Source organism: Saccopteryx bilineata, chromosome 5 (assembly GCF_036850765.1).
Source record: "Saccopteryx bilineata isolate mSacBil1 chromosome 5, mSacBil1_pri_phased_curated, whole genome shotgun sequence".
Lineage (NCBI taxonomy): Eukaryota > Metazoa > Chordata > Mammalia > Chiroptera > Emballonuridae > Saccopteryx > Saccopteryx bilineata.
In genome coordinates, this window is record NC_089494.1 from 66972064 (window position 1) to 66986362 (window position 14299).

General features: G+C 43.4%; 1 long non-coding RNA gene and 1 pseudogene across 1 annotated transcript; one reads left to right on the forward strand and one right to left on the reverse strand.

The window, feature by feature from the left end:
* The first annotated feature begins 7021 nt into the window (after nt 1-7021).
* On the forward strand, nt 7022-9379 carry LOC136306491 (interferon-induced protein with tetratricopeptide repeats 1-like; annotated as a pseudogene).
* A 3067-nt stretch (nt 9380-12446) lies between these two features.
* LOC136306738 (uncharacterized) lies at nt 12447-14181 on the reverse strand. The gene is made up of 3 exons (XR_010725670.1): nt 14048-14181; nt 13570-13636; nt 12447-12831 (listed from the first exon to the last, which is right to left on the reverse strand). It is a non-coding gene; the product is annotated as an uncharacterized lncRNA (long non-coding RNA).
* Between the last annotated feature and the right edge of the window lie 118 nt (nt 14182-14299).

The window sequence follows — 14299 nt, forward strand, 5'->3', positions numbered from 1 at the left end:
GCTCAGCCAAGTTTTCCCAAGAAACACCTTAGACTTTGAATGTGTACAAAGGCAGCAGCAAGAGCTAAACATTTCCTTTTTAACCATGGTTGAGCAAGTAAAACAGTTACTTTAATCATCTCAGGGTCCAAGGGTTGGAACTTTGCTTTTTCTTAAGAGATAATAATCTGGAAAGATTCTTAACTAAGAAAATACCTTTGCAAAGGGGTAAAAATTGACTACTTAGTGACCATCAGTCCAGGGGGTTCCATACCTTTGGATTACTGACACAGTTCATCTACTTTGGCAGTCATAAGATTTCTGGAAACAGGCACAGTTTTGTTAACTGCCTTTTAAGCCACCAGACATGTGAATGTAGATTTTATTTTGGACTCATGAATATTTATTTTATAGTTTGAGTTATAATCCAATGTAAGATTTGATATATTAAAATACAGTTATAAAATGCTGGGGGGGGTTGAGTAGAGTGATACATTTCAGAACAAAATCATGCAAGTTCAGGCCCATTTTATTCAAATCACCAGTAGTGTGGCTATTGACCTACAATCAAGTGTCTCCTATTTCTCAGACTATACAATTTCTCAACACACTTTGCTCTAATAGTTTTTGCAATGCACTGAATTACAGATAAGAGTGTTAAGAATTAAAGTGCTACTATATCTAACATTTGATGTCTGTGGTCATTAATGATTTGTAGCATGTAATAAAGAGGGGTCAATAACTGGGGTATTCACATTCTTTGCTCCCAATCATTCCTTTTTATTGTAAAGTTGAGGTGCCTTATCATTGGAGCCCTTTCCAGCTTATACTTTTCCTTCTCCTTTCTCTGTGTAAACTCTTCACTTCGTTAAAAATCTTCTGTTTTAAATAGTCACTTATTGAAACCCTTATTGTCCTTCAAGGACCAGTTTGAAAGCTGCTTCTTTTATCATGCCTTCTTTGGTCTGATTTCCTTTGCAGTCTCCCAGCATTCAACTTTGGGTGAGCACCACCCATGTGATCATTGGCCCCACCTGCCTGAATTTTCTGTTATATTTATATGCGTTTCACTTCACCTTCTAGATCAAGAGTTGGCAAACTTTTTCTGTAAGTGGCCAGACAGTAATTCTTTTAGGCTGTGTGGGCTATATGGTCTCTGTTGTAACTACTCAGCTCTGCTACTGTAGTATGAAAGCAGCCATAGTCAGTACTTCAGTGAATTAGTATGGCCGTGTTCTGATAAAATTTGACTTTTGGGCACTAAAATGTGAATTTCACATAATGTTCACAGGTCATAAAAGCTATTCTTTTAAAATATTTTCAACTGTATACTTTTTGTGTGTGAGAGAGAGATACAGGGACAGACAGACAGACAGAAAGGGAGAGATGAGAAGCATTAACTAACTCATAGTTATGGCACCTTAGTTGTTCATTGATTGCTTTCACATATGTGCCTTGATGGGAGTGGGGGGTGCTCCAATCGAGCCAGTGATGTTTGCTCAAGACAGTGACCTTGGGCTCAAGCCAGCGACCTTACGGTCATGCATATGATCCCATACTCAAGTTGGAGACCCCGTGCTCAAGCTGGTGAACCCAGGCTCAAGCCAGTGAACCCATGTTCAAGCCAGATGAGCCTACTTTGAAGCCGGCGATGTTGAGGTTCAAACCTGGGTCTTCAGCATTCCAGGCCGACACTCTATCCACGGTGCTACCACCTGGTCAGGTTCAACCATATACTATTATAAAAACTCCTTAGCTTCTGGGCTGTACAAATATAAGCAGCTGGAGTGTTTGGCCTGAACTTTGTCAAACCGTGTTCAAGAGGATAAGTCCCTGGAAGGCAGGAACCTCGTTAAACAACTTTGTGTCTATCTCATACAACACTTGCTAAGAAACATTTCAATAACCAAGTTAATGTTATTTGTGGAATTAATGTGATATAAAAAGAAGACATAGCTGCATGATTAAAAACATCAGAAAACTTAAGTGATGTATGACCATTTTATTTATTCTCTTATTCTTCCAGTTATAAGGAATTTGGGGAAAAACTGATGGATTTGATTGTTCAAATTATATAAGCAGAGTCAACCCACTGAAATACTGTTGTCATGAAAGGGCCTAATGGGTAATTTAGCAATCCCTTTTCCTAGAAGTTTACACAACAAAACCTCCTGAGTTAATTTTGCTTTAAATTGCACATTTACTTTTGAATATTGGGTGCATAAAGGTTCTATCAGTGCTCAGAAAAAGAGCAAGAAATTCTGAAGCCTTTAAGGAGGACAAAAACATAAGAAAAACTGAAGGAATTTTGCAGTCTGCATTGATTGCCAAATAAATTTTTATGACAAGAAAATAGGGTAAAGTAGGCTATTCATTGTTGATTTCCATTTCTTTTTCTCTTATTGTTTTGAATTTTTATTATTTATTTATTTATATATTTACTTTATTATTTATCAGTTACAGTTGGCATTCAGTATTTTTTTTTTCTTTTTTTTTTTTTTTGGTATTCAGTATTATTTTATATTAGTTTCAGGTATACAGCATGGTGGTTAGACATATATAGAACTTACAAAATGATCCCCACAATAAGTCTTATATCCACTTGGCACCATGCATAGTTTCTACAATATTATTGATTAGATTTACCAAAGGGAATCAACATTTTCCATCCAGATACGTGATGGGCCTGGAGAATATACCAGATGAGCCTGGAACATCTTGTTGTGTCAGAAAGTAAGGAAGTGCTCAAAACAAAAACAACAACCAAAAACCCCAGAATGATGGGTGTATGCCAAAGGGACCTAAGTGCCAAATGAAAGAGCTTGCAATGACCCAAACTGAGCCAATTGAACAATAAATTAAATAGTATTGAATTTTAATCCAAACTATAAAATAACTATCCATAATTCTGTATTAATCCATAATTCTGTATATAAACAAATAAATAGGAGTGAATAGATAAATCTATTCATGCAATACATGCAGAAGCACTTCCTTACTTCATCACGAGGGGGTGGAGTATTAAATAGTGTGGGCTGTGCATAATGACTTTCTTATAAAGAGCACAGAATGAGCCTTACCAGTGGTAGCACAGTGGATAGAGCGAAGACTTGGGACACTGAAGTCCCGGGTTCAAAACCCTAGGTCTCTGGTTTGAGCACAGGCTTGCCAGCTTGAGCATGGGGTTGCTGGCTTTAGAGTGGGATCATCTACATGATCCCATGGGTGCTGGCTTGAGCCCAAAGGCTGCTGGCTTGAGGAAGGGTTCACTGACTCGGCTGGAGGCCACCCCCTCCCAGTCAAGGCACATATGTGAAACAATCAATGAATAACTAAAGCACCACAAATATGAGTTGACACTTCTCTCTCTCTCTCTCTCTCTCCAGAATGAAAAGGGGAAGAAGAACGATTACTGTGGAGAAACCCAACAAACGCTACTTCAGCCAAGTGATCAAGATTAACATCCACATAAAAGTCATGTTGATAGCATGTACTCTTTTTTTTTAATTGATTTGAGAGAAAGAAAGAGAGAGAGAGAGAGAGAGAAGGAAGAGAGAGAGGGAGTAGAGAGATGAGAAGCATCAAGAGAGATGAGAAGCATCAACTCATAGTTGCTTTACTTCAGGTGTTCAGTTTTTGCTTCTTATATGTGCCTGGGGGAGGGTTCAAGCCAAGGCAGTGACCCCTAGCTCAAGCCAGCAACCTTGGGCTCAAGCCAGCAACCTTGGGATCATGTCGATGATCCTGACGACCCTGCACTAAAACTGGCAAGCCCAGGTAAATCTGACGAGTCCCTGGGAACTCAGTGTTTTGGATTGATGTTCTATCCACTGCACCACCAGACAGGCAAATACACACACACACACACACACACACACACACACACACATACATATACTCTTGATATAATATGGGGAGAATGGCCCTTTACCTCTGTAGTTTTGCCCCCAAGTTCCATAACCCCAGTCTAATCATGAGAAAAACATCAGACAAACCCCAATTGAGGGGCATTCTACAAAATACCTGAGTACTACTCCTCAAAATTGTCCAAGTCACCAAATAATAATCATAATCATCATCATCATCATCATCATCATAATAATAATAATTTCTCTTTCTTTTTTTTTTTCCAGAGAGAGAGGGACAGATAGGGACACAGGAATGAAGAGAGATGAGAAGCATCAATCATCAGTTTTTTGTTGTGACACCTTAGTTGTTCATTGATTGCTTTCTCATATGTGCCTTGACCGCGGGCCTTCAGCAGACCAAGTAACCCCTTGTTCAAGCCAGCGACCTTGTGTCCAAGCTGGTAAGCTTTGCTCAAACCAGATAAGCCCACACTCAAACTGGCGACCTCGGGGTCTCGAACCTGGGTCCTCCGCATCCCAGTCCAATGCTCTATCCACTGCGCCACCGCCTGGTCAGGCAATATAATTTCTGAGAAACTGTGGCAATCAAGAGGTACCTAAGAAGACATGATAAATACATATAATATAGTATTGTGGATGGAATCCCGGAAAAGAAAAAGGGCATTAGGTAATACTAAGGAAATCTGAATAAAGTATAGACTTTAATTCATAATAATGTATCAATCATGACTAATTGTTACATATTTATTATACTAATGTAAGTTGTTAATCAAATGTGTGTGGGATATGAGGAGCTCTTTGACCTACCTTTGCAATAACACTTGATCTGAGTCTTGAGAAAAAAAAAATCAGTTGGTCAACCAGAGAGAAGAACGGAAAGAAGTGCTCTTTTTGTTTACTTTGCATTTACTTAACCATCACTGAAGCATGAGAACCAATATGCACCTTCTCCATTTTGAAATGCTTCTTGGCATGCCCCATCTTAATGTCTGTTTTCTCTTGACTGGACTCTGAACTATGGAACTATATAGTCCTTTGCCCACTGGATTGTCCAGTTATTAGAAAAATGAAATGAGCAGAAATGGTTTTTAATTGGATTTTATGTTCTTGATCTAAAAGTCTGAAATCCAATGTAATTGTTTTGTTGTCACAAACCATTTGATTGCTTTATATCAGGGCTTTTGGACTTAGAACTAGTGAAATTTGATGGCAGAAAGTCTTTGTGGTGTGGGGCTGTCCTGTTCATTGTAGGATGTTTAGCAGTATCCCTGGTCTCTAAACTCTAGATGACGACAAGTTCCACCTCCCCCTCAAAAAAAAAAACAAAACCCAAAAAGGTCTCCAAATGTTGCCCAATGCCCGCAAGGAACAGAGAAATACTGATCATTTTAAAACTCAGATCACAAAGTTAACTGTAGGTCCTCAAGGCAAGTACTACTAAGGGAAAGTTAAAACTTTAAAATACCCTGAGGATGCTTTCCATAGTATACAAGATTTCAAGATCTCCTCAGAATAAGTTGCATCTTTTTTTTTTAAATTTAAATTTTTATTTATTTATTCATTTTAGAGGAGAGAGAGAGAGAAAGGGGGGAGGAGCAGAAAGCATCAACTCCCATATGTGCCTTGACCAGGCAAGCCCAGGGTTTTGAAATGGCGACCTCAGCATTCCAGGTCGACGCTTTATCCACTGCGCCACCGCAGGTCAGGCAGAATAAGTTGCATCTTGTAAGGTCTATTTGGGTGAAATGCCAGAAACCAAATGCAGAGCTTATGCCAGTCTGAAGCCCACCTGACTCCTAGGAATTCTTGTGATCATGTCTTTAAATCCTAAACATTTCAGGAAAGTTCTAATTTTATTGAACTCTCTTTCTTTTTTTTTTTCTTTACAGAGACAGAGAGAGAGCCAGAGAGAGGGATATACAGGGACAGACAGACAGGAACGGAGAGATGAGAAGCATCAGTCATTAGTTTTTCATTGCAACACCTTAGTTGTTCATTGATTGCTTTCTCATATGTCCCTTGACCGCGGGTCTTCAACAGACAGAGTAACCCCTTGCTTGAGCCAGTGGCCTTGGGCTCAAGCTGGGGAGCTTTTGCTCAAACCAGATGAGCCCGCGCTCAAGCTGGTGACCTCGGGGTCTCGAACCTGGGTCTTCCTCATCCCAGTCCAACGCTTTATCCACTGCGCCACCGCCTGGTCAGGCTTAGTGAACTCTTTTTCAATCAATGAGACTTATTAGATTCCTTATTGTTTCTTTAAACCTCTGCTAAGACTTTTCATGACTATATTTGCACATCAGCAGAATTCCCTTATCATATTATGCCTGGTGTTTCCATTTTTGCTTTGGAAAACATGGCTGCTACAAAGACTGTCCCTTTAGTTCTTGCTGTGGCTCTCTTGGCCCTGGCTACACACCAGGAACAGACAGCTGAAGTATGGCTCAGGACCTACCTGGTCACGAGGCTGGTGAGTCAAAAGTTGTTTAAAAAAGAGGGGGGGGGGTGGAGAGGTAGATCATAAATACAATGTTTGTCCCTTGAGGATTGCAGTTGTTATCACATCAGAAGCATACTGGCGCTGTCTGGTCGGTGAGATACCTGACATTTTTTGGCACTTTTTTGATGGTTTCAGTCTGGCTCTGTTTTGCAAAGGTCAGAGATCCACACACGCTTGCTCAAGCAAAAGGAAGATTAATGGTAAGATATAGTAGGTTAGGATCTAGACTTACAGCATGGTCAGGAATTCAGGCAGCTCCATGGACCTTTGCTTATCTCTCTTTTAATCTCATCCTCAAAGCTGGAAAAATAGATAGTATGTTTGAGGAACTAACTGGAAAACAGTCATGGCTAGACTGTCATATGAGGTTCAAAAGATGGCCAGGAGCCAAATGATGCAAGAGCTCACAGACCACACTAAAACTTTTAAATTTTATTCCAGGAATAATAGAAAAACTATTGGAGTGTTACGACCAAGTGATTGAAATGGTCAGCATGACTCCCCAAAATTATTCTGACTGTAGAGGGAGAAGCTTTGTGGAGGCCCTGGGAAGACAGTGTGTGACAAGAGTTGGGCTAAGCGAAATAAAGAGAGCTATGATAGCATATAGAAGGGCTCAGAGGAGCTATCCAGCTAAACAAAACACCGCAGAAATGCTACCTAATTCACAGTAACCATGAGTAAGGATGCTGATGAAGATCAGGTCAAAGCTAGGCTGGAGCAGGTAAGATGTCACTTTACATTTTGCTAATTGATGACACTGAAATGTCTGAATTAGAAAACAGGGTCTTTGATGAGACTGAGTTTCTAGATATCAAATGCAATGTGAAAATCACAACCTACTGGCCTATCTGAAATACCTGAAGGACCAGAATGAGGAAGCCCTGGAGAGTTTGAAGGAAGCTGAAGAAGTGATCCAAGGAGAACATGTCAACCAATTAGACACGAAGAGGCTGGTTACCTGGGGCAAATTTGGCTGGCTGTTTTACCAACTGGGCAGGCTGGTAGAAGCCCAAATTTACTTGGAGAAGGTGGAGAACACTTGCAGGAGATATTTATTTATTTATTTACAAAGACAGAGAGAGAGGGTCAGCGAGAGGGACAGATAGGGACACACAGGATTGAAGAGAGATGAGAAGCATTAATCATCAGTTTTTCGTTGTGACACCTTAGTTGTTCATTGATTGCTTTCTCATATGTGCCTTGACCACGGGCCTTCAGCAGACTGAGTAACCCCTTGCTCGAGCCAGCGACCTTGAATCCAAGCTTGTGAGCTTTGCTCAAACCTGATGAACCCGCGCTCAAGCTGGCGACCTCGGGGTCTCGAACCTGGGTCCTCCACATCCCAGTCCAATGCTCTATCCACTGCACCACCACCTGGTCAGGTTTGCAGGAGATTTACCAGCCCTTCCTGCTATAGAATGGAGTGTCCTGAGGTAGACCATGAGGAAGAATGGTGAGCCTTGTTGAAATGTGAAGGAAAGAATTATGAGCAGACCAGGGCTCTGGAAGTGAACCTTGAAAACCCTAAAGTTAGCACTGGGTATGCAATCATCACCTATGGTCTGAACAGCTGTAGCAAAGCATCACAGATTAGTGAGAGATTTTCTCTGCACCCCCTAAAAAAGGCCATCAGGCTAGATCCAGAAGATGCATATATTAAGGTTCTCTTCACCCTGGCTTCAGGATGTAGGACAAGCTGAAGGAGGAAAGTACATTGAAGAAACACTGAACAAGTCCTAACAGATCTGGGTCTTCCTTTCTTTCTTTTTAAATTTATTTGATTTTAGAGAGAGAGAAAGGGGGAGAGAGATAGAAAGGGAGAGGTAGAGAGAGAGAGAAACATCAATTTGTTTTTCACTTATTTATGCATTTATTTGTTGATTTTTGTTTGTGCCCTGACCAAGGATTGAACCCACAACCTTAGTGTATCAGATGACACTGTAACCAATTGAGCTATCTGGCCAGGATAGATCTCTGTCTTTCAATATGTGGTCAAGTTTTTACTAAAGAAAAGTTTTTGGATAAAGCTCTTCAGCTCTTAAAAGTGCTCTTCACCCTCCTCTGCCTTCCTGCATCACCAGATAGGGCTTTGCAATAAACCACAAGTTTTTCAAATACAGAAAGCTACAAACTGGCAGTGGACAGGATAGAGAAAATGCTGACAGAATGACAAAATTAGCCACATCTCATTTTGAATTTTCTCTGGAACATTTGACATTGCTTATATACTCCTTTCAGATAGTGTACACAGAAGTGGGGACCTATAGAAAGGCTGAAAACGCGTATGAAACAGTGTTATGCATAAAATCACTTGAAGCCCTGGCCGGTTGGCTCAGTGGTAGAGCGTTGGCCTGGCGTGCAGGAGTCCCAGGTTTGATTCCCAGCCAGGGCACACAGGAGAAGTGCCCATCTGCTTCTCCACCCCTCCCCCTCTCCTTCCTCTCTGTCTCTCTCTTCCCCTCCCGCAGCTGAGGCTCCATTGGAGCAAAAATGGCCTGGGCGCTGAGGATGGCTCTGTGGCCTCTGCCTCAGGTGCTAGAATGGCTCTGGATGCAACAGAGCGACGCCCCAGATGGGCAGAGCATTGCTCCCTGGTGGGCATGCCGGGTAGATCCCGGTAGGGCGCATACGGGAGTCTATCTGACTGCCTCCCGGTTTCCAGCTTTGGAAAAATGCAAAAAACAAAAAACAAAAAACAACAACAACAAAAAAATAAAATCACTTGAAGAAGAAAACCTGCAAGAGAAATATTTATGCTGTGGCTGATATCAGGCATTGCAAAGGAAATCTGAAGTCAATGCAGTTATCCATTCTATCCAAAAATAGAAGAGGCATCATTTGTACAGTATAAAAGTGTCATTTCTTTGGAGAAACAGACTTTAAAGAAACCTCAGAGAAATGAATAGAAAGCTTGAGCATCCTTGAGTTCATGTACAAATTGAAAGGAGAAATGACTCAAGCCCTAAACTGCTAAGAGCAGCTCCTGAGGCTGGCTGCTCACTTTGGGAACTCTGTGGGACATGGTCCTTAGGTGCTGTGTATGGACCACTGTCACATTCACTTGATTTTAGGTTAACCTGCACTAATCATTATTTCTGCTTGTTTCTTTCAGAAACATATAATGTAATTCACTATAATGATGCAATTTTTGATCAATTACTCAAACCTGGTAAAATATTAGTTGCATTCAGAAATTAGTAAAACAAAAAATATATATGTCCTTATGGACATAGATAAAAGTGAAGTGGTTACTGGGGCAGGGGCTAGTGGAGGAAGGGCATGGGGAGAAGAAAGTAAAGAGGGACAAATATATGGTGACAGAAAATGATTTGACTTTGGGTGATGGGTATAAAACATAATCAACCATTCAAATGCTATAGTAATATTTACTTAAAACCTAAGTACTCTTATTGATCAATGTTATCCTGTTAAATTTATTTTTTTTAATTTTTTAATTTTTTGTGAGAGAGACAGAGAGAGGAGCAGATAGGGACAGACAGACAGGAAGGGAGAGAGATGAGAAGCATCAATTCTTGGTTGTGGCACCATAGTTGTTCATTGATTGCTTTCTCACATGTGCCTTGATGGAGGAGGGGGGCTACAGCAGAGTGAGTGACCCCTTGCTCAAGCCAGAAACCTTAGACTTTAAGCCAGCGACCTTGGGTTTCAAGTCAGCGACCATGGAGTCATGTCTACAATCCCATGCTCAAGCAAGTGACCCCATACTCAAGCTGGTAAGCCCATGCTCAAGACAGCAACCTTGGGGTTTTGAACCTGGGTCCCCTGTGTCCCAGGCCGATGCTCTATCCACTGTACCACCATCTGGTCAGGCAAATTTAATTTTCTAAAAAAAAAAAATATATATATATATAATTATATATATATATATATCTCATCTGCACAAGTGGTGACACAGTGGCTAGCATGTCAGCTAGGATGCTGAGGACCCAGGTTCAAAACCCTGAAGTCACCCTGAGTATGGGCTCATCCTGCTTGAGCACAGGCTCACCAGCTTGAGTGCAGGGTTGCCAGTTTAAGTGTGGGATTATAGATACTACCCCATGGCTACTGGCCTGAGCCCAAAGGTTGCCGCCTTGAAACCCAAGGTTTCTGGCTTGAGTCCAAGGTCACTGGCTTGAGCAAGGGGGTCACTAGTTCTGCTGTAGCCCCCTAGTCAAGGCACATATGAGAAATCAGTCAATGAACAACTAAGGCACTGCAACGAAGAAATGATGCTTCTCATCTCTCTCCCTTCCAGTCTGCCTGTTCCTGTCTGTTCCTCTCTCTCTTGCAAAATATATAAATATATGTCTTTGTGGGAGAGAGATAAGAGAGAAACCATTTTTCTGTGAATGCTATATAATAGAAATGAGGTTATTTTATTATTTTTATTTTATTTTTTTAGTAGAAGTGTAGCAAATAAAACACTGCACTTATATTGAAAAAAGAAGAACTTTTAGATGATACTGGAAAGTTGAATAAGTTAACCAGATAAAAGGAAGTTTTAGGAGGGGAGAATGTTCTAGATAGTGGGAATAAGAGGAGCAAAGATCACTGTTTTCTCTTTTTAATTAGTAAGTAATTTATAGAGGGGGATACTTCAAAATTTTTTTTTTACTGAGGTGGATAATTAAGAAATGTATTTTAGGCCCTGGCCGGTTGGCTCAGTGGTAGAGTGTCGGCCTGGTGTGCAGGAGTCCCGGGTTCGATTCCCGGCCAGGGCACACAGGAGAGGCACCCATCTGCTTCCCCACCCCTCCTCCTCTCCTTCCTCTCTGTCTCTCTCTTTTTTAGTTTATTTTATTTATTTTTACAATTTTTCTATTCATTTTTTTTAGAGAGAGGAGACACATAGAGAGAAAGAGACAGAGAGAGGAAAGAGATAGAAAGAACGGAGGGAGGAGCAGGAAGCATCAACTCCCATATGTGCCTTGACCAGGCAAGCCTGGGGTTTTGAACCAGCAACCTCAGCATTCCAGGTCGACGGTTTTACCCACTGCACCACCATAGGTCAGGCTATCTCTGTCTGTCTCTTCCCCTCCCTCAGCCAAGGCTCCACTGGAGCAAAGTTGGCCCGGGCACTGAGGACGGCTCCTTGGCCTCTGCCTCAGGTCCTAGAATGACTTCAGTTGCAACAGAGCAACACCCCAAGATGGGCAGAGCATCGCCCCCTGGTGAGCATGCCGGTGGATCCCAGTCGGGCGCATGTGGGAGTCTGACTGCCTCACCATTTCCAGCTTCAGAAAAATACAAAAAGGAAAAAAAATGTATTTTATATGGTGACACAGATATACATTATGTATCTGAAACAAGTGTTTGTTTAGTGAAACAATACATATCTTTTCCCTATGAAAATTATTACAGTTCCTATTCTGTTCTATTTCATTTGAAAATAATTCTTCCTGGCCCTGGCCAAGTAGCTCTGTTGGTTAGAGTGTTGTCCCCATATAACAAGGTTGCCGTGGAGCTGTGGGTCTGACCCTTCAGTCAGGGCACATACAAGAATCAATCAATAAATACATAAATAAGTTGAACAATAAATCAATATTTCTCTTTCTCTCTCTTTTCCTCTGTCTCTCTAAAATCAATAAATAAAAATTAAAAAAGAAAGCACTAGTGGAACTATTCCTTTAAATCATTTGCTTGAAAAATAGAAAATAGATTGGGGGGGGGAACCAACAGCAGCTCATTTTAACGAGCTTGCCATAATTCAGTTGAGAGAGCACTTTCCTCTGTCTCTTTTGGTTAAATACTCTGTAGAAAGAAATATGAAAATAGAGGAATTACACTTTTGCATTATATAGAAACAATGTTGGTTTAAATCACAAGTGCGAGCCTTGGCGGGGTAGCCCAGTTGGTTGGAACATCCTCCCATTTGTCTGGGTTGGGATTTGATCTCTGGTTAGGGCACACACAGAAATTGACCAATGAGTGTATAAGTGGGTGGAACAACAAATTGGTCTCTCTTTCTCTTCTTCCGTTCCTCTTTCTCTCTAAACCAATAAATAATTCCCCTCTCCAACCCCCCCCCCCCCCACACACACACACACTTCAAAAACAAAATGAGTTAACCTGGGCTTTCTCAGACGCTGGTCCTTAGATTTAATCCTCCAAATACAGCAAGGAGCATTCTCAGGTATTAGATACAGGAGGTAAACACACGCATGGTGCGGGTTACAAAAGATGCCTGTTTCAAGCTGCACAAGTTTGAGAAAAAAACATTTTTTTTCCTAGTTGGAGAGCGTGTGAATGTGTGAGTTTACATATTATATAGTGTTGAGAATGACGGACCGTGCTGTTAGTCGACTCTTATCCCCGACCTTTATCTGCTCCCCTCCTCCTTCCTCCTCCATTCTTCCCCCTTCTCCGGCGTTATTCTGGGATTAACGGCGGGGTCGACCCGGTGCACAAACGCAGCTGGCTCTACGGCCAGGCTGAGCCCCGCTGTGCAACCACGTCAGGAATTCCAGCAAGTTGGCAACACTGGAGCACAAAGACAACAACAATGAGAAGAAACCTTCAGTGCAGAAAGGAATGTTTGGAGCCCCGGCTGCTACAGTGCACAGTGAAAGGACACGCGCGCGCGCGCACACTCGCGCCAGCGCTCACGCTCTCGCACCCACAGGCGCCCACGCGCGCACCAGGAGCGACTCCTCCCCACCTGGCACTGGCGGCCCCCGCGGGCCGGGGGGCCCAGCGGCGCGCCTCCCCCGCGTCCGCCGCCGCTCTGGGGAACTCCGCGTGCGGGGACGCTCATTGACTATGCAGCGGCCCTGGCGAGCGGCGGATTGGCCTGACCCCGGCGCGGTCTCGTACCAGCGCCCCGGCCGCCCGGAACCGGCATAAATCACCCGCGGAGGCTAGAGCGCGGCTTCTTGCTCCCTCCCAGCTCTCCTGCTCCCGCCCGCCTCACCCCCTCACCTCCGGCCCCGACTGCTCCTGCGGTCGGTCCCCAATTCCGCCCCCCCCTCCGTGCTGCCCAGCGCCCAACTGGGACGGCAGGCGAGTCACGTTCCGGTGACTCTGAGCAGGGAACTCGGGATTTGCAAATTTAGAACTCTCCAAAAGAAAACCCACGAAATCTCTCCCGCCCTTTTCCAAACCCTACTCTTTTTAAGTCTTAGTTTTCTATTTGTGTCTATTTCTCCCTATCTTTCTGTCTTTCGAAAGTAATACCTATCAACCCCTCCCTGCCCCCCAGCTACGCAAAGCCTCACTAACCTTTAGAGCCCACGGAAGGGGCGCGACCCGAACTGTTGGAGGTCAGCACAGCGCAGATGATCGTGCTCTGGGGAGAAAGGGTGGCATTAACCGGCAGGTTCTCGCGCCTAAGGAGGGCGAGGCGGAGGTCACAGCCCCTCTGGCTGAGAGAGGTCCTGACTTTGTGGACTAGGACCCAGTGCCCGGGGCCCCGGTGTGTTGATCCCGGACTGGAGCCGGAGATGCTGGGGCGACACTCCTTCCTCCCCAGGACCGTCAGGGCTAGCAGGGCCAGGAACTCGGCTGCACCAACCCTCCTTTCTTTCTGTGGGCTCTGGTGTCGCCTACGGACTGAGGACCGTGCTCTGAGGGTGAGTGCGAGGCTCGTCTGCAGTGCTCTGGGGGGATGGTCCCCCTCCCCCATCCCTCCATCCCTAACGCTGCCTCACAGAGGGAGCCGCAGGCTTCTCTAAATTCCTTCTGTTTCTCCTTTATATACCAGGGGCACCGGCACGATCGAGAAGATGTTCATTCTTTTCAATTTTGCTTCAAAATGAACAGACGTGTAAGAAGCTCTAACTGTGGCACCTGTAGATGTGATCCTTACAAAAGCTAAACAAGGATCTAACCTCCTCCCCAACGTTGACCCAACCCCCTTCATAATTAGTAAGAAAACAAACCACAGAGCATCCCAAGTCACCGCCTCGACGTTTTGGGGGAAAACCAGGGTGCGCGAGAGGACTAGGGGCTG